The sequence below is a fragment of the Schistocerca cancellata genome, unplaced genomic scaffold (assembly GCF_023864275.1).
Source record: "Schistocerca cancellata isolate TAMUIC-IGC-003103 unplaced genomic scaffold, iqSchCanc2.1 HiC_scaffold_826, whole genome shotgun sequence".
NCBI classification, from domain to species: Eukaryota; Metazoa; Arthropoda; class Insecta; order Orthoptera; family Acrididae; genus Schistocerca; species Schistocerca cancellata.
Window position 1 is genome coordinate 51810 of NW_026046837.1, and position 21479 is coordinate 73288.

General features: G+C 50.1%; 35 non-coding genes across 35 annotated transcripts; all 35 read right to left on the reverse strand.

Annotated features, from left to right (window-relative positions):
* Trnat-cgu (transfer RNA threonine (anticodon CGU)) lies at window positions 1-72 on the reverse strand. Its single transcript has one exon. It is a non-coding gene; the product is annotated as a tRNA-Thr (tRNA).
* A 690-nt stretch (window positions 73-762) lies between these two features.
* Window positions 763-836, reverse strand: Trnan-guu (transfer RNA asparagine (anticodon GUU)). The gene has a single exon. It is a non-coding gene; the product is annotated as a tRNA-Asn (tRNA).
* Window positions 837-1169: 333 nt separating this feature from the next.
* Trnat-cgu (transfer RNA threonine (anticodon CGU)) lies at window positions 1170-1241 on the reverse strand. The gene has a single exon. It is a non-coding gene; the product is annotated as a tRNA-Thr (tRNA).
* Window positions 1242-1931: 690 nt separating this feature from the next.
* On the reverse strand, window positions 1932-2005 carry Trnan-guu (transfer RNA asparagine (anticodon GUU)). Its single transcript has one exon. It is a non-coding gene; the product is annotated as a tRNA-Asn (tRNA).
* Window positions 2006-2337: 332 nt separating this feature from the next.
* Window positions 2338-2409, reverse strand: Trnat-cgu (transfer RNA threonine (anticodon CGU)). Its single transcript has one exon. It is a non-coding gene; the product is annotated as a tRNA-Thr (tRNA).
* Window positions 2410-3099: 690 nt separating this feature from the next.
* Window positions 3100-3173, reverse strand: Trnan-guu (transfer RNA asparagine (anticodon GUU)). Its single transcript has one exon. It is a non-coding gene; the product is annotated as a tRNA-Asn (tRNA).
* Window positions 3174-3507: 334 nt separating this feature from the next.
* Window positions 3508-3579, reverse strand: Trnat-cgu (transfer RNA threonine (anticodon CGU)). The gene has a single exon. It is a non-coding gene; the product is annotated as a tRNA-Thr (tRNA).
* A 690-nt stretch (window positions 3580-4269) lies between these two features.
* On the reverse strand, window positions 4270-4343 carry Trnan-guu (transfer RNA asparagine (anticodon GUU)). The gene has a single exon. It is a non-coding gene; the product is annotated as a tRNA-Asn (tRNA).
* Window positions 4344-4676: 333 nt separating this feature from the next.
* Window positions 4677-4748, reverse strand: Trnat-cgu (transfer RNA threonine (anticodon CGU)). Its single transcript has one exon. It is a non-coding gene; the product is annotated as a tRNA-Thr (tRNA).
* A 690-nt stretch (window positions 4749-5438) lies between these two features.
* Window positions 5439-5512, reverse strand: Trnan-guu (transfer RNA asparagine (anticodon GUU)). The gene has a single exon. It is a non-coding gene; the product is annotated as a tRNA-Asn (tRNA).
* Window positions 5513-5845: 333 nt separating this feature from the next.
* Window positions 5846-5917, reverse strand: Trnat-cgu (transfer RNA threonine (anticodon CGU)). The gene has a single exon. It is a non-coding gene; the product is annotated as a tRNA-Thr (tRNA).
* A 690-nt stretch (window positions 5918-6607) lies between these two features.
* Trnan-guu (transfer RNA asparagine (anticodon GUU)) lies at window positions 6608-6681 on the reverse strand. Its single transcript has one exon. It is a non-coding gene; the product is annotated as a tRNA-Asn (tRNA).
* A 332-nt stretch (window positions 6682-7013) lies between these two features.
* Window positions 7014-7085, reverse strand: Trnat-cgu (transfer RNA threonine (anticodon CGU)). Its single transcript has one exon. It is a non-coding gene; the product is annotated as a tRNA-Thr (tRNA).
* Window positions 7086-8094: 1009 nt separating this feature from the next.
* On the reverse strand, window positions 8095-8168 carry Trnan-guu (transfer RNA asparagine (anticodon GUU)). Its single transcript has one exon. It is a non-coding gene; the product is annotated as a tRNA-Asn (tRNA).
* A 334-nt stretch (window positions 8169-8502) lies between these two features.
* Window positions 8503-8574, reverse strand: Trnat-cgu (transfer RNA threonine (anticodon CGU)). Its single transcript has one exon. It is a non-coding gene; the product is annotated as a tRNA-Thr (tRNA).
* Window positions 8575-9264: 690 nt separating this feature from the next.
* On the reverse strand, window positions 9265-9338 carry Trnan-guu (transfer RNA asparagine (anticodon GUU)). Its single transcript has one exon. It is a non-coding gene; the product is annotated as a tRNA-Asn (tRNA).
* Window positions 9339-9671: 333 nt separating this feature from the next.
* On the reverse strand, window positions 9672-9743 carry Trnat-cgu (transfer RNA threonine (anticodon CGU)). The gene has a single exon. It is a non-coding gene; the product is annotated as a tRNA-Thr (tRNA).
* A 690-nt stretch (window positions 9744-10433) lies between these two features.
* Window positions 10434-10507, reverse strand: Trnan-guu (transfer RNA asparagine (anticodon GUU)). The gene has a single exon. It is a non-coding gene; the product is annotated as a tRNA-Asn (tRNA).
* A 333-nt stretch (window positions 10508-10840) lies between these two features.
* Trnat-cgu (transfer RNA threonine (anticodon CGU)) lies at window positions 10841-10912 on the reverse strand. The gene has a single exon. It is a non-coding gene; the product is annotated as a tRNA-Thr (tRNA).
* Window positions 10913-11602: 690 nt separating this feature from the next.
* Window positions 11603-11676, reverse strand: Trnan-guu (transfer RNA asparagine (anticodon GUU)). Its single transcript has one exon. It is a non-coding gene; the product is annotated as a tRNA-Asn (tRNA).
* A 332-nt stretch (window positions 11677-12008) lies between these two features.
* On the reverse strand, window positions 12009-12080 carry Trnat-cgu (transfer RNA threonine (anticodon CGU)). Its single transcript has one exon. It is a non-coding gene; the product is annotated as a tRNA-Thr (tRNA).
* A 1009-nt stretch (window positions 12081-13089) lies between these two features.
* Window positions 13090-13163, reverse strand: Trnan-guu (transfer RNA asparagine (anticodon GUU)). The gene has a single exon. It is a non-coding gene; the product is annotated as a tRNA-Asn (tRNA).
* Window positions 13164-13497: 334 nt separating this feature from the next.
* Window positions 13498-13569, reverse strand: Trnat-cgu (transfer RNA threonine (anticodon CGU)). Its single transcript has one exon. It is a non-coding gene; the product is annotated as a tRNA-Thr (tRNA).
* Window positions 13570-14259: 690 nt separating this feature from the next.
* On the reverse strand, window positions 14260-14333 carry Trnan-guu (transfer RNA asparagine (anticodon GUU)). The gene has a single exon. It is a non-coding gene; the product is annotated as a tRNA-Asn (tRNA).
* Window positions 14334-14666: 333 nt separating this feature from the next.
* Window positions 14667-14738, reverse strand: Trnat-cgu (transfer RNA threonine (anticodon CGU)). Its single transcript has one exon. It is a non-coding gene; the product is annotated as a tRNA-Thr (tRNA).
* Window positions 14739-15428: 690 nt separating this feature from the next.
* Window positions 15429-15502, reverse strand: Trnan-guu (transfer RNA asparagine (anticodon GUU)). The gene has a single exon. It is a non-coding gene; the product is annotated as a tRNA-Asn (tRNA).
* A 333-nt stretch (window positions 15503-15835) lies between these two features.
* Trnat-cgu (transfer RNA threonine (anticodon CGU)) lies at window positions 15836-15907 on the reverse strand. Its single transcript has one exon. It is a non-coding gene; the product is annotated as a tRNA-Thr (tRNA).
* Window positions 15908-16597: 690 nt separating this feature from the next.
* Trnan-guu (transfer RNA asparagine (anticodon GUU)) lies at window positions 16598-16671 on the reverse strand. Its single transcript has one exon. It is a non-coding gene; the product is annotated as a tRNA-Asn (tRNA).
* A 332-nt stretch (window positions 16672-17003) lies between these two features.
* Window positions 17004-17075, reverse strand: Trnat-cgu (transfer RNA threonine (anticodon CGU)). The gene has a single exon. It is a non-coding gene; the product is annotated as a tRNA-Thr (tRNA).
* Window positions 17076-18084: 1009 nt separating this feature from the next.
* Trnan-guu (transfer RNA asparagine (anticodon GUU)) lies at window positions 18085-18158 on the reverse strand. The gene has a single exon. It is a non-coding gene; the product is annotated as a tRNA-Asn (tRNA).
* A 334-nt stretch (window positions 18159-18492) lies between these two features.
* Window positions 18493-18564, reverse strand: Trnat-cgu (transfer RNA threonine (anticodon CGU)). Its single transcript has one exon. It is a non-coding gene; the product is annotated as a tRNA-Thr (tRNA).
* Window positions 18565-19254: 690 nt separating this feature from the next.
* On the reverse strand, window positions 19255-19328 carry Trnan-guu (transfer RNA asparagine (anticodon GUU)). Its single transcript has one exon. It is a non-coding gene; the product is annotated as a tRNA-Asn (tRNA).
* A 333-nt stretch (window positions 19329-19661) lies between these two features.
* Trnat-cgu (transfer RNA threonine (anticodon CGU)) lies at window positions 19662-19733 on the reverse strand. The gene has a single exon. It is a non-coding gene; the product is annotated as a tRNA-Thr (tRNA).
* Window positions 19734-20423: 690 nt separating this feature from the next.
* Window positions 20424-20497, reverse strand: Trnan-guu (transfer RNA asparagine (anticodon GUU)). The gene has a single exon. It is a non-coding gene; the product is annotated as a tRNA-Asn (tRNA).
* Window positions 20498-20830: 333 nt separating this feature from the next.
* Window positions 20831-20902, reverse strand: Trnat-cgu (transfer RNA threonine (anticodon CGU)). Its single transcript has one exon. It is a non-coding gene; the product is annotated as a tRNA-Thr (tRNA).
* Between the last annotated feature and the right edge of the window lie 577 nt (window positions 20903-21479).

Consider the following 21479-nt stretch of genomic DNA (forward strand, 5'->3'; position numbering starts at 1 on the left):
TGCCTTCTGTGAGGGTCGAACTCACGACCCCTGGTTTACGAGACCAGTGCTCTACCACAGAGCTAAGAAGGCCGCAGCTTTGCCTTCCTGAGCTACTCCCGAATTGTCACGTCATCATACTGAATCTTACAGCCCTCGACCAGATATCGGATTTGACACACACATGCTGCTGGGGGTGTCCACCTTACCGTTTTCCAACTCTCTTCACTGTTTCACCCTTACGATCGACGACGAGCGTCAAGCCACCAAAGGTTTGCGGTCTGCGAAAAACTTGACCTAGTGCACAGCTTGTGGGATAGCGTGGCTCTACTGTGAAACGCGCCTTTCGACTCCTCTCTCCGGCTACAGTATGCTGTCGTCCACAGTGGCACTGAAGTTGCCCATTGGGCTTCATGTAAGGCGACTGCACGCCGCTCGGCCAACAGCGGCCTACTGCAGACCGACACTTAAGAGACGCCAAATGCAGATCGACATCGAGAGAGAGGCCCTGTCACATGGCACTCGCGGTGTATACGCTGAAATGAAATGTAAATAATACATCTTTTGTAGTGGTCGTCGCTCTACTGCAATGTCACACGTGCCGAATGAATAGGAAAACAGTAGAACGTCCGCATAGGGCCATGTTTTTACCTCCACTGTCACGTGGCTGAATGTGTATAAGGGTGTGTGGCATCATTCAAACACAGCCAAACTGTCACTCTAGCTGTGTATCTCTATCAAAGTGGACATATGTCTTCACCTCGGTGGCGATTAAAACGATTTCGCCCCCGGGTGGGCTCGAACCACCAACCTTTCGGTTAACAGCCGAACGCGCTAGCCGATTGCGCCACGGAGGCCTTGACTTGCGGTCACTCCTGCTCTCTTTATCAATGCAACTCTTATACTTTCTGCAGGCACCTCGCAGAATGGTAGTATCTGCTTACGCCTCTTCACATGGATAACGTGCATGCACACTGTAGCGGAGCTCATTAACGAATGACATCGCCAAGCATGACATTCTACTACAAAATGCATACAAAACAGTGTTCCGCCTACACATTCAGTAAACCTCTGATGCAAGTAGAGCATTCTTTATCGGTTGTAGAACTTCCCCTTCATTCAGTGCACTGCCATTTGTTAGATGCTGCTCGAGCTAGCTCTGCTCTCAGCAGCAACGTTAAAAGAATGAATGCCTTCTGTGAGGGTCGAACTCACGACCCCTGGTTTACGAGACCAGTGCTCTACCACAGAGCTAAGAAGGCCGCAGCTTTGCCTTCGTGAGCTACTCCTGAATTGTCACGTCATCATACTGAATCTTACAGCCCTCGACCAGATATCGGATTTGACACACACATGCTGCTGGGGGTGTCCACCTTACCGTTTTCCAACTCTCTTCACTGTTTCATCCTTACGATCGACGACGAGCGTCAAGCCACCAAAGGTTTGCGGTCTGCGAAAAACTTGACCTAGTGCACAGCTTGTGGGATAGCGTGGCTCTACTGTGAAACGCGCCTTTCGACTCCTCTCTCCGGCTACAGTATGCTGTCGTCCACAGTGGCACTGAAGTTGCCCATTGGGCTTCATGTAAGGCGACTGCACGCCGCTCGGCCAACAGCGGCCTACTGCAGACCGACACTTAAGAGACGCCAAATGCAGATCGACATCGAGAGAGAGGCCCTGTCACATGGCACTCGCGGTGTATACGCTGAAATGAAATGTAAATAATACATCTTTTGTAGTGGTCGTCGCTCTACTGCAATGTCACACGTGCCGAATGAATAGGAAAACAGTAGAACGTCCGCATAGGGCCATGTTTTTACCTCCACTGTCACGTGGCTGAATGTGTATAAGGCTGTGTGGCATCATTCAAACACAGCCAAACTGTCACTCTAGCTGTGTATCTCTATCAAAGTGGACATATGTCTTCACCTCGGTGGCGATTAAAACGATTTCGCCCCCAGGTGGGCTCGAACAACCAACCTTTCGGTTAACAGCCGAACGCGCTAGCCGATTGCGCCACGGAGGCCTTGACTTGCGGTCACTCCTGCTCTCTTTATCAATGCAACTCGTATACTTTCTGCAGGCACCTCGCAGAATGGTAGTATCTGCTTACGCCTCTTCACATGGATAACGTGCATGCACACTGTAGCGGAGCTCATTAACGAATGACATCGCCAAGCATGACATTCTACTACAAAATGCATACAAAACATTGTTCCGCCTACACATTCAGTAAACCTCTGATGCAAGTAGAGAATTCTTTATCGGTTGTAGATCTTCCCCTTCATTCAGTGCACTGCCATTTGTTAGATGCTGCTCGAGCTAGCTCTGCTCTCAGCAGCAACGTTAAAAAATGAATGCCTTCTGTGAGGGTCGAACTCACGACCCCTGGTTTACGAGACCAGTGCTCTACCACAGAGCTAAGAAGGCCGCAGCTTTGCCTTCCTGAGCTACTCCCGAATTGTCACGTCATCATACTGAATCTTACAGCCCTCGACCAGATATCGGATTTGACACACACATGCTGCTGGGGGTGTCCACCTTACCGTTTTCCAACTCTCTTCACTGTTTCACCCTTACGATCGACGACGAGCGTCAAGCCACCAAAGGTTTGCGGTCTGCGAAAAACTTGACCTAGTGCACAGCTTGTGGGATAGCGTGGCTCTACTGTGAAACGCGCCTTTCGACTCCTCTCTCCGGCTACAGTATGCTGTCGTCCACAGTGGCACTGAAGTTGCCCATTGGGCTTCATGTAAGGCGACTGCACGCCGCTCGGCCAACAGCGGCCTACTGCAGACCGACACTTAAGAGACGCCAAATGCAGATCGACATCGAGAGAGAGGCCCTGTCACATGGCACTCGCGGTGTATACGCTGAAATGAAATGTAAATAATACATCTTTTGTAGTGGTCGTCGCTCTATTGCAGTGTCACACATGCCGAATGAATAGGAAAACAGTAGAACGTCCGCATAGGGCCATGCTTTTACCTCCACTGTCACGTGGCTGAATGTGTATAACGCTGTGTGGCATCATTCAAACACAGCCAAACTGTCACTCTAGCTGTGTATCTCTATCAAAGTGGACATATGTCTTCACCTCGGTGGCGATTAAAACGATTTCGCCCCCGGGTGGGCTCGAACCACCAACCTTTCGGTTAACAGCCGAACGCGCTAGCCGATTGCGCCACGGAGGCCTTGACTTGCGGTCACTCCTGCTCTCTTTATCAATGCAACTCGTATACTTTCTGCAGGCACCTCGCAGAATGGTAGTATCTGCTTACGCCTCTTCACATGGAAAACGTGCATGCACACTGTAGCGGAGCTCATTAACGAATGACATCGCCAAGCATGACATTCTACTACAAAATGCATACAAAACAGTGTTCCGCCTACACATTCAGTAAACCTCTGATGCAAGTAGAGCATTCTTTATCGGTTGTAGAACTTCCCCTTCATTCAGTGCACTGCCATTTGTTAGATGCTGCTCGAGCTAGCTCTGCTCTCAGCAGCAAAGTTAAAAAAAATGAATGCCTTCTGTGAGGGTCGAACTCACGACCCCTGGTTTACGAGACCAGTGCTCTACCACAGAGCTAAGAAGGCCGCAGCTTTGCCTTCGTGAGCTACTCCCGAATTGTCACGTCATCATACTGAATCTTACAGCCCTCGACCAGAAGTCGGATTTGACACACACATGCTGCTGGGGGTGTCCACCTTACCGTTTTCCAACTCTCTTCACTGTTTCACCCTTACGATCGACGACGAGCGTCAAGCCACCAAAGGTTTGCGGTCTGCGAAAAACTTGACCTAGTGCACAGCTTGTGGGATAGCGTGGCTCTACTGTGAAACGCGCCTTTCGACTCCTCTCTCCGGCTACAGTATGCTGTCGTCCACAGTGGCACTGAAGTTGCCCATTGGGCTTCATGTAAGGCGACTGCACGCCGCTCGGCCAACAGCGGCCTACTGCAGACCGACACTTAAGAGACGCCAAATGCAGATCGACATCGAGAGAGAGGCCCTGTCACATGGCACTCGCGGTGTATACGCTGAAATGAAATGTAAATAATACATCTTTTGTAGTGGTCGTCGCTCTACTGCAGTGTCACACATGCCGAATGAATAGGAAAACAGTAGAACGTCCGCATAGGGCCATGCTTTTACCTCCACTGTCACGTGGCTGAATGTGTATAAGGCTGTGTGGCATCATTCAAACACAGCCTAACTGTCACTCTAGCTGTGTATCTCTATCAAAGTGGACATATGTCATCACCTCGGTGGCGATTAAAACGATTTCGCCCCCGGGTGGGCTCGAACCACCAACCTTTCGGTTAACAGCCGAACGCGCTAGCCGATTGCGCCACGGAGGCCTTGACTTGCGGTTACTCCTGCTCTCTTTATCAATGCAACTCGTATACTTTCTGCAGGCACCTCGCAGAATGGTAGTATCTGCTTACGCCTCTTCACATGGATAACGTGCATGCACACTGTAGCGGAGCTCATTACCGAATGACATCGCCAAGCATGAAATTCTACTACAAAATGCATACAAAACAGTGTTCCGCCTACACATTCAGTAAACCTCTGATGCAAGTAGAGCATTCTTTATCGGTTGTAGAACTTCCCCTTCATTCAGTGCACTGCCATTTGTTAGATGCTGCTCGAGCTAGCTCTGCTCTCAGCAGCAACGTTAAAAAAATGAATGCCTTCTGTGAGGGTCGAACTCACGACCCCTGGTTTACGAGACCAGTGCTCTACCACTGAGCTAAGAAGGCCGCAGCTTTGCCTTCGTGAGCTACTCCCGAATTGTCACGTCATCATACTGAATCTTACAGCCCTCGACCAGAAGTCGGATTTGACACACACATGCTGCTGGGGGTGTCCACCTTACCGTTTTCCAACTCTCTTCACTGTTTCACCCTTACGATCGACGACGAGCGTCAAGCCACCAAAGGTTTGCGGTCTGCGAAAAACTTGACCTAGTGCACAGCTTGTGGGATAGCGTGGCTCTACTGTGAAACGCGCCTTTCGACTCCTCTCTCCGGCTACAGTATGCTGTCGTCCACAGTGGCACTGAAGTTGCCCATTGGGCTTCATGTAAGGCGACTGCACGCCGCTCGGCCAACAGCGGCCTACTGCAGACCGACACTTAAGAGACGCCAAATGCAGATCGACATCGAGAGAGAGGCCCTGTCACATGGCACTCGCGGTGTATACGCTGAAATGAAATGTAAATAATACATCTTTTGTAGTGGTCGTCGCTCTACTGCAATGTCACACGTGCCGAATGAATAGGAAAACAGTAGAACGTCCGCATAGGGCCATGTTTTTACCTCCACTGTCACGTGGCTGAATGTGTATAAGGGTGTGTGGCATCATTCAAACACAGCCAAACTGTCACTCTAGCTGTGTATCTCTATCAAAGTGGACATATGTCTTCACCTCGGTGGCGATTAAAACGATTTCGCCCCCGGGTGGGCTCGAACCACCAACCTTTCGGTTAACAGCCGAACGCGCTAGCCGATTGCGCCACGGAGGCCTTGACTTGCGGTCACTCCTGCTCTCTTTATCAATGCAACTCGTATACTTTCTGCAGGCACCTCGCAGAATGGTAGTATCTGCTTACGCCTCTTCACATGGATAACGTGCATGCACACTGTAGCGGAGCTCATTAACGAATGACATCGCCAAGCATGACATTCTACTACAAAATGCATACAAAACAGTGTTCCGCCTACACATTCAGTAAACCTCTGATGCAAGTAGAGCATTCTTTATCGGTTGTAGAACTTCCCCTTCATTCAGTGCACTGCCATTTGTTAGATGCTGCTCGAGCTAGCTCTGCTCTCAGCAGCAACGTTAAAAGAATGAATGCCTTCTGTGAGGGTCGAACTCACGACCCCTGGTTTACGAGACCAGTGCTCTACCACAGAGCTAAGAAGGCCGCAGCTTTGCCTTCGTGAGCTACTCCTGAATTGTCACGTCATCATACTGAATCTTACAGCCCTCGACCAGATATCGGATTTGACACACACATGCTGCTGGGGGTGTCCACCTTACCGTTTTCCAACTCTCTTCACTGTTTCATCCTTACGATCGACGACGAGCGTCAAGCCACCAAAGGTTTGCGGTCTGCGAAAAACTTGACCTAGTGCACAGCTTGTGGGATAGCGTGGCTCTACTGTGAAACGCGCCTTTCGACTCCTCTCTCCGGCTACAGTATGCTGTCGTCCACAGTGGCACTGAAGTTGCCCATTGGGCTTCATGTAAGGCGACTGCACGCCGCTCGGCCAACAGCGGCCTACTGCAGACCGACACTTAAGAGACGCCAAATGCAGATCGACATCGAGAGAGAGGCCCTGTCACATGGCACTCGCGGTGTATACGCTGAAATGAAATGTAAATAATACATCTTTTGTAGTGGTCGTCGCTCTACTGCAATGTCACACGTGCCGAATGAATAGGAAAACAGTAGAACGTCCGCATAGGGCCATGTTTTTACCTCCACTGTCACGTGGCTGAATGTGTATAAGGCTGTGTGGCATCATTCAAACACAGCCAAACTGTCACTCTAGCTGTGTATCTCTATCAAAGTGGACATATGTCTTCACCTCGGTGGCGATTAAAACGATTTCGCCCCCAGGTGGGCTCGAACAACCAACCTTTCGGTTAACAGCCGAACGCGCTAGCCGATTGCGCCACGGAGGCCTTGACTTGCGGTCACTCCTGCTCTCTTTATCAATGCAACTCGTATACTTTCTGCAGGCACCTCGCAGAATGGTAGTATCTGCTTACGCCTCTTCACATGGATAACGTGCATGCACACTGTAGCGGAGCTCATTAACGAATGACATCGCCAAGCATGACATTCTACTACAAAATGCATACAAAACATTGTTCCGCCTACACATTCAGTAAACCTCTGATGCAAGTAGAGAATTCTTTATCGGTTGTAGATCTTCCCCTTCATTCAGTGCACTGCCATTTGTTAGATGCTGCTCGAGCTAGCTCTGCTCTCAGCAGCAACGTTAAAAAATGAATGCCTTCTGTGAGGGTCGAACTCACGACCCCTGGTTTACGAGACCAGTGCTCTACCACAGAGCTAAGAAGGCCGCAGCTTTGCCTTCCTGAGCTACTCCCGAATTGTCACGTCATCATACTGAATCTTACAGCCCTCGACCAGATATCGGATTTGACACACACATGCTGCTGGGGGTGTCCACCTTACCGTTTTCCAACTCTCTTCACTGTTTCACCCTTACGATCGACGACGAGCGTCAAGCCACCAAAGGTTTGCGGTCTGCGAAAAACTTGACCTAGTGCACAGCTTGTGGGATAGCGTGGCTCTACTGTGAAACGCGCCTTTCGACTCCTCTCTCCGGCTACAGTATGCTGTCGTCCACAGTGGCACTGAAGTTGCCCATTGGGCTTCATGTAAGGCGACTGCACGCCGCTCGGCCAACAGCGGCCTACTGCAGACCGACACTTAAGAGACGCCAAATGCAGATCGACATCGAGAGAGAGGCCCTGTCACATGGCACTCGCGGTGTATACGCTGAAATGAAATGTAAATAATACATCTTTTGTAGTGGTCGTCGCTCTATTGCAGTGTCACACATGCCGAATGAATAGGAAAACAGTAGAACGTCCGCATAGGGCCATGCTTTTACCTCCACTGTCACGTGGCTGAATGTGTATAACGCTGTGTGGCATCATTCAAACACAGCCAAACTGTCACTCTAGCTGTGTATCTCTATCGCGACTGCACGCCGCTCGGCCAACAGCGGCCTACTGCAGACCGACACTTAAGAGACGCCAAATGCAGATCGACATCGAGAGAGAGGCCCTGTCACATGGCACTCGCGGTGTATACGCTGAAATGAAATGTAAATAATACATCTTTTGTAGTGGTCGTCGCTCTATTGCAGTGTCACACATGCCGAATGAATAGGAAAACAGTAGAACGTCCGCATAGGGCCATGCTTTTACCTCCACTGTCACGTGGCTGAATGTGTATAACGCTGTGTGGCATCATTCAAACACAGCCAAACTGTCACTCTAGCTGTGTATCTCTATCAAAGTGGACATATGTCTTCACCTCGGTGGCGATTAAAACGATTTCGCCCCCGGGTGGGCTCGAACCACCAACCTTTCGGTTAACAGCCGAACGCGCTAGCCGATTGCGCCACGGAGGCCTTGACTTGCGGTCACTCCTGCTCTCTTTATCAATGCAACTCGTATACTTTCTGCAGGCACCTCGCAGAATGGTAGTATCTGCTTACGCCTCTTCACATGGAAAACGTGCATGCACACTGTAGCGGAGCTCATTAACGAATGACATCGCCAAGCATGACATTCTACTACAAAATGCATACAAAACAGTGTTCCGCCTACACATTCAGTAAACCTCTGATGCAAGTAGAGCATTCTTTATCGGTTGTAGAACTTCCCCTTCATTCAGTGCACTGCCATTTGTTAGATGCTGCTCGAGCTAGCTCTGCTCTCAGCAGCAAAGTTAAAAAAAATGAATGCCTTCTGTGAGGGTCGAACTCACGACCCCTGGTTTACGAGACCAGTGCTCTACCACAGAGCTAAGAAGGCCGCAGCTTTGCCTTCGTGAGCTACTCCCGAATTGTCACGTCATCATACTGAATCTTACAGCCCTCGACCAGAAGTCGGATTTGACACACACATGCTGCTGGGGGTGTCCACCTTACCGTTTTCCAACTCTCTTCACTGTTTCACCCTTACGATCGACGACGAGCGTCAAGCCACCAAAGGTTTGCGGTCTGCGAAAAACTTGACCTAGTGCACAGCTTGTGGGATAGCGTGGCTCTACTGTGAAACGCGCCTTTCGACTCCTCTCTCCGGCTACAGTATGCTGTCGTCCACAGTGGCACTGAAGTTGCCCATTGGGCTTCATGTAAGGCGACTGCACGCCGCTCGGCCAACAGCGGCCTACTGCAGACCGACACTTAAGAGACGCCAAATGCAGATCGACATCGAGAGAGAGGCCCTGTCACATGGCACTCGCGGTGTATACGCTGAAATGAAATGTAAATAATACATCTTTTGTAGTGGTCGTCGCTCTACTGCAGTGTCACACATGCCGAATGAATAGGAAAACAGTAGAACGTCCGCATAGGGCCATGCTTTTACCTCCACTGTCACGTGGCTGAATGTGTATAAGGCTGTGTGGCATCATTCAAACACAGCCTAACTGTCACTCTAGCTGTGTATCTCTATCAAAGTGGACATATGTCATCACCTCGGTGGCGATTAAAACGATTTCGCCCCCGGGTGGGCTCGAACCACCAACCTTTCGGTTAACAGCCGAACGCGCTAGCCGATTGCGCCACGGAGGCCTTGACTTGCGGTTACTCCTGCTCTCTTTATCAATGCAACTCGTATACTTTCTGCAGGCACCTCGCAGAATGGTAGTATCTGCTTACGCCTCTTCACATGGATAACGTGCATGCACACTGTAGCGGAGCTCATTACCGAATGACATCGCCAAGCATGAAATTCTACTACAAAATGCATACAAAACAGTGTTCCGCCTACACATTCAGTAAACCTCTGATGCAAGTAGAGCATTCTTTATCGGTTGTAGAACTTCCCCTTCATTCAGTGCACTGCCATTTGTTAGATGCTGCTCGAGCTAGCTCTGCTCTCAGCAGCAACGTTAAAAAAATGAATGCCTTCTGTGAGGGTCGAACTCACGACCCCTGGTTTACGAGACCAGTGCTCTACCACTGAGCTAAGAAGGCCGCAGCTTTGCCTTCGTGAGCTACTCCCGAATTGTCACGTCATCATACTGAATCTTACAGCCCTCGACCAGAAGTCGGATTTGACACACACATGCTGCTGGGGGTGTCCACCTTACCGTTTTCCAACTCTCTTCACTGTTTCACCCTTACGATCGACGACGAGCGTCAAGCCACCAAAGGTTTGCGGTCTGCGAAAAACTTGACCTAGTGCACAGCTTGTGGGATAGCGTGGCTCTACTGTGAAACGCGCCTTTCGACTCCTCTCTCCGGCTACAGTATGCTGTCGTCCACAGTGGCACTGAAGTTGCCCATTGGGCTTCATGTAAGGCGACTGCACGCCGCTCGGCCAACAGCGGCCTACTGCAGACCGACACTTAAGAGACGCCAAATGCAGATCGACATCGAGAGAGAGGCCCTGTCACATGGCACTCGCGGTGTATACGCTGAAATGAAATGTAAATAATACATCTTTTGTAGTGGTCGTCGCTCTACTGCAATGTCACACGTGCCGAATGAATAGGAAAACAGTAGAATGTCCGCATAGGGCCATGTTTTTACCTCCACTGTCACGTGGCTGAATGTGTATAAGGGTGTGTGGCATCATTCAAACACAGCCAAACTGTCACTCTAGCTGTGTATCTCTATCAAAGTGGACATATGTCTTCACCTCGGTGGCGATTAAAACGATTTCGCCCCCGGGTGGGCTCGAACCACCAACCTTTCGGTTAACAGCCGAACGCGCTAGCCGATTGCGCCACGGAGGCCTTGACTTGCGGTCACTCCTGCTCTCTTTATCAATGCAACTCGTATACTTTCTGCAGGCACCTCGCAGAATGGTAGTATCTGCTTACGCCTCTTCACATGGATAACGTGCATGCACACTGTAGCGGAGCTCATTAACGAATGACATCGCCAAGCATGACATTCTACTACAAAATGCATACAAAACAGTGTTCCGCCTACACATTCAGTAAACCTCTGATGCAAGTAGAGCATTCTTTATCGGTTGTAGAACTTCCCCTTCATTCAGTGCACTGCCATTTGTTAGATGCTGCTCGAGCTAGCTCTGCTCTCAGCAGCAACGTTAAAAGAATGAATGCCTTCTGTGAGGGTCGAACTCACGACCCCTGGTTTACGAGACCAGTGCTCTACCACAGAGCTAAGAAGGCCGCAGCTTTGCCTTCGTGAGCTACTCCTGAATTGTCACGTCATCATACTGAATCTTACAGCCCTCGACCAGATATCGGATTTGACACACACATGCTGCTGGGGGTGTCCACCTTACCGTTTTCCAACTCTCTTCACTGTTTCATCCTTACGATCGACGACGAGCGTCAAGCCACCAAAGGTTTGCGGTCTGCGAAAAACTTGACCTAGTGCACAGCTTGTGGGATAGCGTGGCTCTACTGTGAAACGCGCCTTTCGACTCCTCTCTCCGGCTACAGTATGCTGTCGTCCACAGTGGCACTGAAGTTGCCCATTGGGCTTCATGTAAGGCGACTGCACGCCGCTCGGCCAACAGCGGCCTACTGCAGACCGACACTTAAGAGACGCCAAATGCAGATCGACATCGAGAGAGAGGCCCTGTCACATGGCACTCGCGGTGTATACGCTGAAATGAAATGTAAATAATACATCTTTTGTAGTGGTCGTCGCTCTACTGCAATGTCACACGTGCCGAATGAATAGGAAAACAGTAGAACGTCCGCATAGGGCCATGTTTTTACCTCCACTGTCACGTGGCTGAATGTGTATAAGGCTGTGTGGCATCATTCAAACACAGCCAAACTGTCACTCTAGCTGTGTATCTCTATCAAAGTGGACATATGTCTTCACCTCGGTGGCGATTAAAACGATTTCGCCCCCAGGTGGGCTCGAACAACCAACCTTTCGGTTAACAGCCGAACGCGCTAGCCGATTGCGCCACGGAGGCCTTGACTTGCGGTCACTCCTGCTCTCTTTATCAATGCAACTCGTATACTTTCTGCAGGCACCTCGCAGAATGGTAGTATCTGCTTACGCCTCTTCACATGGATAACGTGCATGCACACTGTAGCGGAGCTCATTAACGAATGACATCGCCAAGCATGACATTCTACTACAAAATGCATACAAAACATTGTTCCGCCTACACATTCAGTAAACCTCTGATGCAAGTAGAGAATTCTTTATCGGTTGTAGATCTTCCCCTTCATTCAGTGCACTGCCATTTGTTAGATGCTGCTCGAGCTAGCTCTGCTCTCAGCAGCAACGTTAAAAAATGAATGCCTTCTGTGAGGGTCGAACTCACGACCCCTGGTTTACGAGACCAGTGCTCTACCACAGAGCTAAGAAGGCCGCAGCTTTGCCTTCCTGAGCTACTCCCGAATTGTCACGTCATCATACTGAATCTTACAGCCCTCGACCAGATATCGGATTTGACACACACATGCTGCTGGGGGTGTCCACCTTACCGTTTTCCAACTCTCTTCACTGTTTCACCCTTACGATCGACGACGAGCGTCAAGCCACCAAAGGTTTGCGGTCTGCGAAAAACTTGACCTAGTGCACAGCTTGTGGGATAGCGTGGCTCTACTGTGAAACGCGCCTTTCGACTCCTCTCTCCGGCTACAGTATGCTGTCGTCCACAGTGGCACTGAAGTTGCCCATTGGGCTTCATGTAAGGCGACTGCACGCCGCTCGGCCAACAGCGGCCTACTGCAGACCGACACTTAAGAGACGCCAAATGCAGATCGACATCGAGAGAGAGGCCCTGTCACATGGCACTCGCGGTGTATACGCTGAAATGAAATGTAAATAATACATCTTTTGTAGTGGTCGTCGCTCTATTGCAGTGTCACACATGCCGAATGAATAGGAAAACAGTAGAACGTCCGCATAGGGCCATGCTTTTACCTCCACTGTCACGTGGCTGAATGTGTATAACGCTGTGTGGCATCATTCAAACACAGCCAAACTGTCACTCTAGCTGTGTATCTCTATCGCGACTGCACGCCGCTCGGCCAACAGCGGCCTACTGCAGACCGACACTTAAGAGACGCCAAATGCAGATCGACATCGAGAGAGAGGCCCTGTCACATGGCACTCGCGGTGTATACGCTGAAATGAAATGTAAATAATACATCTTTTGTAGTGGTCGTCGCTCTATTGCAGTGTCACACATGCCGAATGAATAGGAAAACAGTAGAACGTCCGCATAGGGCCATGCTTTTACCTCCACTGTCACGTGGCTGAATGTGTATAACGCTGTGTGGCATCATTCAAACACAGCCAAACTGTCACTCTAGCTGTGTATCTCTATCAAAGTGGACATATGTCTTCACCTCGGTGGCGATTAAAACGATTTCGCCCCCGGGTGGGCTCGAACCACCAACCTTTCGGTTAACAGCCGAACGCGCTAGCCGATTGCGCCACGGAGGCCTTGACTTGCGGTCACTCCTGCTCTCTTTATCAATGCAACTCGTATACTTTCTGCAGGCACCTCGCAGAATGGTAGTATCTGCTTACGCCTCTTCACATGGAAAACGTGCATGCACACTGTAGCGGAGCTCATTAACGAATGACATCGCCAAGCATGACATTCTACTACAAAATGCATACAAAACAGTGTTCCGCCTACACATTCAGTAAACCTCTGATGCAAGTAGAGCATTCTTTATCGGTTGTAGAACTTCCCCTTCATTCAGTGCACTGCCATTTGTTAGATGCTGCTCGAGCTAGCTCTGCTCTCAGCAGCAAAGTTAAAAAAAATGAATGCCTTCTGTGAGGGTCGAACTCACGACCCCTGGTTTACGAGACCAGTGCTCTACCACAGAGCTAAGAAGGCCGCAGCTTTGCCTTCGTGAGCTACTCCCGAATTGTCACGTCATCATACTGAATCTTACAGCCCTCGACCAGAAGTCGGATTTGACACACACATGCTGCTGGGGGTGTCCACCTTACCGTTTTCCAACTCTCTTCACTGTTTCACCCTTACGATCGACGACGAGCGTCAAGCCACCAAAGGTTTGCGGTCTGCGAAAAACTTGACCTAGTGCACAGCTTGTGGGATAGCGTGGCTCTACTGTGAAACGCGCCTTTCGACTCCTCTCTCCGGCTACAGTATGCTGTCGTCCACAGTGGCACTGAAGTTGCCCATTGGGCTTCATGTAAGGCGACTGCACGCCGCTCGGCCAACAGCGGCCTACTGCAGACCGACACTTAAGAGACGCCAAATGCAGATCGACATCGAGAGAGAGGCCCTGTCACATGGCACTCGCGGTGTATACGCTGAAATGAAATGTAAATAATACATCTTTTGTAGTGGTCGTCGCTCTACTGCAGTGTCACACATGCCGAATGAATAGGAAAACAGTAGAACGTCCGCATAGGGCCATGCTTTTACCTCCACTGTCACGTGGCTGAATGTGTATAAGGCTGTGTGGCATCATTCAAACACAGCCTAACTGTCACTCTAGCTGTGTATCTCTATCAAAGTGGACATATGTCATCACCTCGGTGGCGATTAAAACGATTTCGCCCCCGGGTGGGCTCGAACCACCAACCTTTCGGTTAACAGCCGAACGCGCTAGCCGATTGCGCCACGGAGGCCTTGACTTGCGGTTACTCCTGCTCTCTTTATCAATGCAACTCGTATACTTTCTGCAGGCACCTCGCAGAATGGTAGTATCTGCTTACGCCTCTTCACATGGATAACGTGCATGCACACTGTAGCGGAGCTCATTACCGAATGACATCGCCAAGCATGAAATTCTACTACAAAATGCATACAAAACAGTGTTCCGCCTACACATTCAGTAAACCTCTGATGCAAGTAGAGCATTCTTTATCGGTTGTAGAACTTCCCCTTCATTCAGTGCACTGCCATTTGTTAGATGCTGCTCGAGCTAGCTCTGCTCTCAGCAGCAACGTTAAAAAAATGAATGCCTTCTGTGAGGGTCGAACTCACGACCCCTGGTTTACGAGACCAGTGCTCTACCACTGAGCTAAGAAGGCCGCAGCTTTGCCTTCGTGAGCTACTCCCGAATTGTCACGTCATCATACTGAATCTTACAGCCCTCGACCAGAAGTCGGATTTGACACACACATGCTGCTGGGGGTGTCCACCTTACCGTTTTCCAACTCTCTTCACTGTTTCACCCTTACGATCGACGACGAGCGTCAAGCCACCAAAGGTTTGCGGTCTGCGAAAAACTTGACCTAGTGCACAGCTTGTGGGATAGCGTGGCTCTACTGTGAAACGCGCCTTTCGACTCCTCTCTCCGGCTACAGTATGCTGTCGTCCACAGTGGCACTGAAGTTGCCCATTGGGCTTCATGTAAGGCGACTGCACGCCGCTCGGCCAACAGCGGCCTACTGCAGACCGACACTTAAGAGACGCCAAATGCAGATCGACATCGAGAGAGAGGCCCTGTCACATGGCACTCGCGGTGTATACGCTGAAATGAAATGTAAATAATACATCTTTTGTAGTGGTCGTCGCTCTACTGCAATGTCACACGTGCCGAATGAATAGGAAAACAGTAGAATGTCCGCATAGGGCCATGTTTTTACCTCCACTGTCACGTGGCTGAATGTGTATAAGGGTGTGTGGCATCATTCAAACACAGCCAAACTGTCACTCTAGCTGTGTATCTCTATCAAAGTGGACATATGTCTTCACCTCGGTGGCGATTAAAACGATTTCGCCCCCGGGTGGGCTCGAACCACCAACCTTTCGGTTAACAGCCGAACGCGCTAGCCGATTGCGCCACGGAGGCCTTGACTTGCGGTCACTCCTGCTCTCTTTATCAATGCAACTCGTATACTTTCTGCAGGCACCTCGCAGAATGGTAGTATCTGCTTACGCCTCTTCACATGGATAACGTGCATGCACACTGTAGCGGAGCTCATTAACGAATGACATCGCCAAGCATGACATTCTACTACAAAATGCATACAAAACAGTGTTCCGCCTACACATTCAGTAAACCTCTGATGCAAGTAGAGCATTCTTTATCGGTTGTAGAACTTCCCCTTCATTCAGTGCACTGCCATTTGTTAGATGCTGCTCGAGCTAGCTCTGCTCTCAGCAGCAACGTTAAAAGAATGAATGCCTTCTGTGAGGGTCGAACTCACGACCCCTGGTTTACGAGACCAGTGCTCTACCACAGAGCTAAGAAGGCCGCAGCTTTGCCTTCGTGAGCTACTCCTGAATTGTCACGTCATCATACTGAATCTTACAGCCCTCGACCAGATATCGGATTTGACACACACATGCTGCTGGGGGTGTCCACCTTACCGTTTTCCAACTCTCTTCACTGTTTCATCCTTACGATCGACGACGAGCGTCAAGCCACCAAAGGTTTGCGGTCTGCGAAAAACTTGACCTAGTGCACAGCTTGTGGGATAGCGTGGCTCTACTGTGAAACGCGCCTTTCGACTCCTCTCTCCGGCTACAGTATGCTGTCGTCCACAGTGGCACTGAAGTTGCCCATTGGGCTTCATGTAAGGCGACTGCACGCCGCTCGGCCAACAGCGGCCTACTGCAGACCGACACTTAAGAGACGCCAAATGCAGATCGACATCGAGAGAGAGGCCCTGTCACATGGCACTCGCGGTGTATACGCTGAAATGAAATGTAAATAATACATCTTTTGTAGTGGTCGTCGCTCTACTGCAATGTCACACGTGCCGAATGAATAGGAAAACAGTAGAACGTCCGCATAGGGCCATGTTTTTACCTCCACTGTCACGTGGCTGAATGTGTATAAGGCTGTGTGGCATCATTCAAACACAGCCAAACTGTCACTCTAGCTGTGTATCTCTATCAAAGTGGACATATGTCTTCACCTCGGTGGCGATTAAAACGATTTCGCCCCCAGGTGGGCTCGAACAACCAACCTTTCGGTTAACAGCCGAACGCGCTAGCCGATTGCGCCACGGAGGCCTTGACTTGCGGTCACTCCTGCTCTCTTTATCAATGCAACTCGTATACTTTCTGCAGGCACCTCGCAGAATGGTAGTATCTGCTTACGCCTCTTCACATGGATAACGTGCATGCACACTGTAGCGGAGCTCATTAACGAATGACATCGCCAAGCATGACATTCTACTACAAAATGCATACAAAACATTGTTCCGCCTACACATTCAGTAAACCTCTGATGCAAGTAGAGAATTCTTTATCGGTTGTAGATCTTCCCCTTCATTCAGTGCACTGCCATTTGTTAGATGCTGCTCGAGCTAGCTCTGCTCTCAGCAGCAACGTTAAAAAATGAATGCCTTCTGTGAGGGTCGAACTCACGACCCCTGGTTTACGAGACCAGTGCTCTACCACAGAGCTAAGAAGGCCGCAGCTTTGCCTTCCTGAGCTACTCCCGAATTGTCACGTCATCATACTGAATCTTACAGCCCTCGACCAGATATCGGATTTGACACACACATGCTGCTGGGGGTGTCCACCTTACCGTTTTCCAACTCTCTTCACTGTTTCACCCTTACGATCGACGACGAGCGTCAAGCCACCAAAGGTTTGCGGTCTGCGAAAAACTTGACCTAGTGCACAGCTTGTGGGATAGCGTGGCTCTACTGTGAAACGCGCCTTTCGACTCCTCTCTCCGGCTACAGTATGCTGTCGTCCACAGTGGCACTGAAGTTGCCCATTGGGCTTCATGTAAGGCGACTGCACGCCGCTCGGCCAACAGCGGCCTACTGCAGACCGACACTTAAGAGACGCCAAATGCAGATCGACATCGAGAGAGAGGCCCTGTCACATGGCACTCGCGGTGTATACGCTGAAATGAAATGTAAATAATACATCTTTTGTAGTGGTCGTCGCTCTATTGCAGTGTCACACATGCCGAATGAATAGGAAAACAGTAGAACGTCCGCATAGGGCCATGCTTTTACCTCCACTGTCACGTGGCTGAATGTGTATAACGCTGTGTGGCATCATTCAAACACAGCCAAACTGTCACTCTAGCTGTGTATCTCTATCGCGACTGCACGCCGCTCGGCCAACAGCGGCCTACTGCAGACCGACACTTAAGAGACGCCAAATGCAGATCGACATCGAGAGAGAGGCCCTGTCACATGGCACTCGCGGTGTATACGCTGAAATGAAATGTAAATAATACATCTTTTGTAGTGGTCGTCGCTCTATTGCAGTGTCACACATGCCGAATGAATAGGAAAACAGTAGAACGTCCGCATAGGGCCATGCTTTTACCTCCACTGTCACGTGGCTGAATGTGTATAACGCTGTGTGGCATCATTCAAACACAGCCAAACTGTCACTCTAGCTGTGTATCTCTATCAAAGTGGACATATGTCTTCACCTCGGTGGCGATTAAAACGATTTCGCCCCCGGGTGGGCTCGAACCACCAACCTTTCGGTTAACAGCCGAACGCGCTAGCCGATTGCGCCACGGAGGCCTTGACTTGCGGTCACTCCTGCTCTCTTTATCAATGCAACTCGTATACTTTCTGCAGGCACCTCGCAGAATGGTAGTATCTGCTTACGCCTCTTCACATGGAAAACGTGCATGCACACTGTAGCGGAGCTCATTAACGAATGACATCGCCAAGCATGACATTCTACTACAAAATGCATACAAAACAGTGTTCCGCCTACACATTCAGTAAACCTCTGATGCAAGTAGAGCATTCTTTATCGGTTGTAGAACTTCCCCTTCATTCAGTGCACTGCCATTTGTTAGATGCTGCTCGAGCTAGCTCTGCTCTCAGCAGCAAAGTTAAAAAAAATGAATGCCTTCTGTGAGGGTCGAACTCACGACCCCTGGTTTACGAGACCAGTGCTCTACCACAGAGCTAAGAAGGCCGCAGCTTTGCCTTCGTGAGCTACTCCCGAATTGTCACGTCATCATACTGAATCTTACAGCCCTCGACCAGAAGTCGGATTTGACACACACATGCTGCTGGGGGTGTCCACCTTACCGTTTTCCAACTCTCTTCACTGTTTCACCCTTACGATCGACGACGAGCGTCAAGCCACCAAAGGTTTGCGGTCTGCGAAAAACTTGACCTAGTGCACAGCTTGTGGGATAGCGTGGCTCTACTGTGAAACGCGCCTTTCGACTCCTCTCTCCGGCTACAGTATGCTGTCGTCCACAGTGGCACTGAAGTTGCCCATTGGGCTTCATGTAAGGCGACTGCACGCCGCTCGGCCAACAGCGGCCTACTGCAGACCGACACTTAAGAGACGCCAAATGCAGATCGACATCGAGAGAGAGGCCCTGTCACATGGCACTCGCGGTGTATACGCTGAAATGAAATGTAAATAATACATCTTTTGTAGTGGTCGTCGCTCTACTGCAGTGTCACACATGCCGAATGAATAGGAAAACAGTAGAACGTCCGCATAGGGCCATGCTTTTACCTCCACTGTCACGTGGCTGAATGTGTATAAGGCTGTGTGGCATCATTCAAACACAGCCTAACTGTCACTCTAGCTGTGTATCTCTATCAAAGTGGACATATGTCATCACCTCGGTGGCGATTAAAACGATTTCGCCCCCGGGTGGGCTCGAACCACCAACCTTTCGGTTAACAGCCGAACGCGCTAGCCGATTGCGCCACGGAGGCCTTGACTTGCGGTTACTCCTGCTCTCTTTATCAATGCAACTCGTATACTTTCTGCAGGCACCTCGCAGAATGGTAGTATCTGCTTACGCCTCTTCACATGGATAACGTGCATGCACACTGTAGCGGAGCTCATTACCGAATGACATCGCCAAGCATGAAATTCTACTACAAAATGCATACAAAACAGTGTTCCGCCTACACATTCAGTAAACCTCTGATGCAAGTAGAGCATTCTTTATCGGTTGTAGAACTTCCCCTTCATTCAGTGCACTGCCATTTGTTAGATGCTGCTCGAGCTAGCTCTGCTCTCAGCAGCAACGTTAAAAAAATGAATGCCTTCTGTGAGGGTCGAACTCACGACCCCTGGTTTACGAGACCAGTGCTCTACCACTGAGCTAAGAAGGCCGCAGCTTTGCCTTCGTGAGCTACTCCCGAATTGTCACGTCATCATACTGAATCTTACAGCCCTCGACCAGATATCGGATTTGACACACACATGCTGCTGGGGGTGTCCACCTTACCGTTTTCCAACTCTCTTCACTGTTTCACCCTTACGATCGACGACGAGCGTCAAGCCACCAAAGGTTTGCGGTCTGCGAAAAACTTGACCTAGTGCACAGCTTGTGGGATAGCGTGGCTCTACTGTGAAACGCGCCTTTCGACTCCTCTCTCCGGCTACAGTATGCTGTCGTCCACAGTGGCACTGAAGTTGCCCATTGGGCTTCATGTAAGGCGACTGCACGCCGCTCGGCCAACAGCGGCCTACTGCAGACCGACACTTAAGAGACGCCAAATGCAGATCGACATCGAGAGAGAGGCCCTGTCACATGGCACTCGCGGTGTATACGCTGAAATGAAATGTAAATAATACATCTTTTGTAGTGGTCGTCGCTCTACTGCAATGTCACACGTGCCGAATGAATAGGAAAACAGTAGAACGTCCGCATAGGGCCATGTTTTTACCTCCACTGTCACGTGGCTGAATGTGTATAAGGGTGTGTGGCATCATTCAAACACAGCCAAACTGTCACTCTAGCTGTGTATCTCTATCAAAGTGGACATATGTCTTCACCTCGGTGGCGATTAAAACGATTTCGCCCCCGGGTGGGCTCGAACCACCAACCTTTCGGTTAACAGCCGAACGCGCTAGCCGATTGCGCCACGGAGGCCTTGACTTGCGGTCACTCCTGCTCTCTTTATCAATGCAACTCGTATACTTTCTGCAGGCACCTCGCAGAATGGTAGTATCTGCTTACGCCTCTTCACATGGATAACGTGCATGCACACTGTAGCGGAGCTCATTAACGAATGACATCGCCAAGCATGACATTCTACTACAAAATGCATACAAAACAGTGTTCCGCCTACACATTCAGTAAACCTCTGATGCAAGTAGAGCATTCTTTATCGGTTGTAGAACTTCCCCTTCATTCAGTGCACTGCCATTTGTTAGATGCTGCTCGAGCTAGCTCTGCTCTCAGCAGCAACGTTAAAAAAATGAATGCCTTCTGTGAGGGTCGAACTCACGACCCCTGGTTTACGAGACCAGTGCTCTACCACAGAGCTAAGAAGGCCGCAGCTTTGCCTTCCTGAGCTACTCCCGAATTGTCACGTCATCATACTGAATCTTACAGCCCTCGACCAGATATCGGATTTGACACACACATGCTGCTGGGGGTGTCCACCTTACCGTTTTCCAACTCTCTTCACTGTTTCACCCTTACGATCGACGACGAGCGTCAAGCCACCAAAGGTTTGCGGTCTGCGAAAAACTTGACCTAGTGCACAGCTTGTGGGATAGCGTGGCTCTACTGTGAAACGCGCCTTTCGACTCCTCTCTCCGGCTACAGTATGCTGTCGTCCACAGTGGCACTGAAGTTGCCCATTGGGCTTCATGTAAGGCGACTGCACGCCGCTCGGCCAACAGCGGCCTACTGCAGACCGACACTTAAGAGACGCCAAATGCAGATCGACATCGAGAGAGAGGCCCTGTCACATGGCACTCGCGGTGTATACGCTGAAATGAAATGTAAATAATACATCTTTTGTAGTGGTCGTCGCTCTACTGCAATGTCACACGTGCCGAATGAATAGGAAAACAGTAGAACGTCCGCATAGGGCCATGTTTTTACCTCCACTGTCACGTGGCTG